Here is a 5,200-nt window from a genome sequence, read left to right on the forward strand (position 1 = left end):
CCCTAAAAAACACCCAAATCGAGGCGTGCACAACCGCTTCGACATCTGCATAGTGCCAGAGATTGGTGTTACTTGCGGTGTTTGTGTTGCCAGGTCGCCTTATAGAGTATGTAGACCTTACCCCTGCATGCGGCGCTTTATAGAGACGGACTATGGATTATCCTAACTACTCATGGAAATAAAATGAACAAATATAAATTAGGCAAAAGCTTGAGCAAGAGGATGTTTGATGGAAAACGTTGTGGAGGCGAGGGAACATAAGGATGTGTCAAATACATGGTTATACCATTAGTTTGTCTGAAAAATTTGTTTTCAAACTTTAAAAACTTTGACAAATCATACGGATTATAATAGAAGTTGTAACAGCTAAAGAACATTATTGAAAAGATGTATACCTTCTGCCGTGCAAGGAATCCTTTCAATTCGAGAAGGTATAGATAATCGAATGTGTGTGGTCGAACCAAAGTAAGCGCCAAACCAAAAAGTGCATTCCCTGTGTTTTGACTTCTCATTACAGTTTCAAAATGCACCTAGTTGCTTTTATATCTTAAAATATTTTGATAAGGAAAAATAATAAACTAAATATTATTGCTTACAAGTATTATTTATTTTAAATAAAACATAAAAAATGTGCTTAACTACATTTTTACGGAAATAACACTTAGTTTGTATTGGCTGCTTACAGCTGAAATGCGTAGTCTGTCAAAGACACATTATAGTATCATGCGAACATTATGGGCTTGGAATTTTATGTCCTTAAAATTTATAAGAGCGAAATAATAGGACAAAAGTGTCGGAGGTTCAAAGGACGAAAAACCGTAAGGTTCTGCAAAGGGGTTTAGATAGAAGAACAAGTCGACGACATTTCACAACCATCTATGTGAAGATGACAAAGGAACCCACTATGAGCCCCCCGAAGACTACCAAAGGCAACACTTGGACGATGAAGTTGAAGACCCGCACCAATGGAGTGGTGACATCAACTTCAAAGTATGAAGGGCAAAAAGACGCAGCCTACACCCAATGCAATTCAGAAAAAGAAGGAGATAAAGAGTCGAGCTCACTTCAGAGCAGCTATAATTAAACCGTCTGAGGGCTCGAGCTACACAAAATTTTAAAGAATCTAGACATCCTTGGAGTCAAAATCAAGGCCAAAAGGCAGATGGTATTAGATCGCGAAATAACGATGGACTCAGCGAAGGTTAAGGACGCCGTAAGTAGGTTTTTTGGTGAAACAGCATCGACAGGAGAGCTAAAAGTAAACCTCACGAAGACGGCGTTTAGGGGGGGGGGGCTTACGAAGCATTGAGGAAAGAGCTGGCCGCGAGCCTACTTCGTACAGGATCTTTTAAGGTAGGGCGGGTGTCCGGTATAGTCAGAAAAAAGACGGATGCAACGAGAAGCTATGAGTGTCAATACTATGGACACATGGCGGCTGCGGTAAAGAGGGCTACAGGTCTATAGAGTGTGACAACACGCCGCAGCGCTTCTCTGCGCTTCAAAGGAGGGAGAGCTTCGTTCCGGCCATTTTACGGAGACATTGAGATGCTCGATGTTTAGAGTTTAGTGAAGCAGTCTCGATGAGGAATCTTCAGACCCGACAACAGTAACTAACCCTCACACCACAAGGTGAGACAGAGTCTCATTTACCACAAGGACGGGTGTCTTCACACCCCAATCATTTTGAAACACATTACGAAATTTATGGTATAATATTGTTTCTAAAGTATTTAACAAAATTATACAATTATTTAAAGGACTTTTTCAATCATTTTCTGCTAAATTATAACGAGAAAAGATAATATATATTAATATAAATATATTAATAATATATTTCATAAGGGATAATAAATGATTAAGTAAATTCTTGCAGTAGCGTTAATAATATATTGACCAAAAAAATGTAGTTTCATAAACATCAGCATAAAAAACAGCATACAAAGATACTTAAAAACATGAAAAAGATACGTATCACATATTCCAAACAGCACAGTGCAGAGGACAACTGAAGAGGAGGCTATTGAGATCCGTAACCCCCTGAGACGCCCTAGGCCTAGCTCATGCGCGAAAATAGGGCCTTGGGGTGTCTAAACACCCCACCTTGTGATGCGAGGGCTAATCAAGCCCAGCAATGATGGCGGACGAGCTTGTTGCGCGATATTCTGACGTTACTGAGGACGATGCGTACATTTTGGTGGGGGGGGGGGAAGCCCTGATTGGCAGAAACAGCAGAACGCCGAGGCACGGCATAATGGTGCTTAGAAGCTGCAGCCCTAGAGTAATGCGAAAGCCTTTTTTCAGACCAAGTTCCCCATTGAGTATGTCAATGGATTTTCACCTTCTGGTAAAAAACCAAAATATATCAGTATATTCAAATAAAAAAGTTCTGTAAAGTTTCCTCAGAATCGAATTTTGATTAAAAGAATTAAAGTCTATGAGTTAATGTCGCTCCCTTGATGAAACATAAGGTTTAGGGCCTTACGGTTCGAGAGTTCTAGTGTTGAGACACAAAGCCTAATAATTGGTATGAAGGGTTAAGATTTGAGAAGAAAGAGAAAAATTAGAGAAATCTTATTTAAATTTGTTAGGATAAATAAAAATGTGGACATTGCAACGTTCAATGTCGTGAACGTACAACCAGTGTAACTGGTTGCATCATAACGAAAGCGTAAGGCGAAAGAGACGTAATTCGATTCATTAGTGAAATCGGTCTACCCATCACGTACCCTGATAAGAGTGTCACTTAAGATTGATCGTTGCTGCTTATTGCAAATGATCACTATGAATATTATTTACACCAAAAATACACAGAGGAAAAATAAAACTGCATAACATCGAAATACATCTTCCATTATATAAAAATTAAACAAAAAATAATAATGTTCATTTGAGCTTGGATTCCTACACTCAGACAAAAATTATCTTGAAACAAAAAACTGTTTTATTTGATATACATAAAAATTTGGTAGATTAAAATAAATTTTGGTTGCTTCAACAAAATATTCCATTCACCCCAATTTTTTTAATCAACCACGTAATAACCATATTCTATGGTTAAGACAACAAGAATACCGTTGGTTCAATGAAATTGTTTTCTGAGTGTACATATATTCTTTATCTAACGTTTTATATTATTCCATTAGGAGAAAATTACTGACAATATTTATCATATGACAGCTATCTTGCGTTATTTATGACACAAACTATAAATTCAGGATTAGTCTATAACTTGGTAATATAAGAGCGAAACTCATAATCGTAAATTAAATAAGTGAAATCAGAATATCGGATTCGGTTTCTGAATAAGTATTTGACGATTTTCAGGTAAATCCAAACGGTTAAGACCAGAAGCCGACTAGATTATCCTTCAAAATAATTATGATTCAATATCAGATATTATACGTAAATAATCAATATCTATCGCGCGGGTCTTAATAGAAGTCATCTTTTACTCGAATATTTATACTATCGAAAAAAAAGAAAAAATATACATGTTTGCGTGTAATTTTATTGTTTTCTTCTCTCATAAACTGCTAATTCTAAATTCCATAATCTGTAAAATGGAGTCTCACGAAACGATATTGGATCGGTCCTTCACAGTATTGCACAACAGAAAAATGTTACGAACATCAAGTGGCCCTGAATCTATCAAGCTCTAGTACTAGAAATAATTAAGGATTAATAATTGTATGCAAAAACTTTTCAAACTGATGAATTTCACAACATTTTTTTGACAAATAATAAATGTTGCTTTTACTAAATATAATTGGAGAAAGGAATGAGCAATCTTTGAAAAATAAATTCACCAGGACATGAAGATGTATTGCTCAACGCATTTTCAATATGCACAAAGGAATTTCAGTGGAGGAATAACTCTTCCTCTTACTCGATAACATTTGGTTTGCATAACTGTAACTTAAAGGAGGATTTCAATTTTGTTCTTTTTTATTCCTTTCATGAAAGTCGTAATGAGCACTGGCTAAAAAACTCAGCACGAGTGTTCTCAAGTGTATATTTCGCCTAAAAATAGGACAGCAAAAATTTCAATTAAAAAATAAGTTATTTACATTTATTTGCTAAATTATAAGATTTTGCGAGTGAAGATCTGTCCTTTGGTAAGTGTAGTAAACTCTAACATTCTTATCAATAATTATATAGTATATATGGTCCAGATATTATGCATTCTGATCATCTGTTTTCCATACTTCTTCGCGCCTTAAATAAATTCGCAGATATCCCACTGTCACGCACCAATAATCCAGTAGCCAGTAACACTTCTATATGCTCTAATAGTGCCGCTTAATATCTTTGGTTTAAAAAATTCGAAAAAGTCTCCTAATTATGAGGTGATTGATCAAATTCCTGGTCTTTTTCTGTTCAAAGAATTTTTATAACAAATTTTATTATTTATGAGATTACATTTTTTCTGAAATTATATTTAGGAAGCTCATTGAAAAGAAAACTGTTATGTCTTCAAAAGTTTTTATAGAGCAAACCATTTTCAAGTTAAAGTGTTATAAACAATTAAATTTGCACTAAAATTGACATGTTTGCGGCTGTATATCTCGACACCTATTAGATCGAACAATTTTAAAAAGAATGTAAATGATTTCTTGGAATACTTGCTCCAAACCTAGAAATTCTAATATTTAATTGTTGAAGTCCTTTCCGATTGTTTTTCCGAACTCTTTCCGAACTCTTTCCGAACCCTTTCCGAATTCGTTCCGAAACCTTTCTGAATCTTTCCGAAGCGGCCTTTCCGATTTTTTCCTTTTTCGGCAGGACACTGCCTGCTGGTAAAATACAGCAAGTGGGTTGCCTCCCCCTTTTCCACCCATCGCCTGCTAGTAAAATACAGCAAGCAGTATCTCACCTTCACTCCCTCTTGCTGGTAAAATACCCTTTTTATCTTTTTTGAGAATCACGTTTAAAAACGAAAGCTATATCAAATATACTCATTTGTTTATTAATATTTTTATTTACAAAAAAATATTGATATTTTTGCAATGTATGAACACTATTTGCAATCAGCGTGATTTCCTTAATGGTTTAACCAAAATTAGAGCATCAACCTCGTAAATAAAGTTTTTCACTAAGAACTACATAACACTGTGCAGGTAGTTGTTAAAAAAGTAGCAATTTTATCACCTAAATATTCAAAAAAGTTTTTTCTCTATAAAACAAATGAATAAAATAAATA

This window comes from Belonocnema kinseyi, chromosome 7 (assembly GCF_010883055.1).
Source record: "Belonocnema kinseyi isolate 2016_QV_RU_SX_M_011 chromosome 7, B_treatae_v1, whole genome shotgun sequence".
In the NCBI taxonomy this organism is placed as follows: domain Eukaryota; kingdom Metazoa; phylum Arthropoda; class Insecta; order Hymenoptera; family Cynipidae; genus Belonocnema; species Belonocnema kinseyi.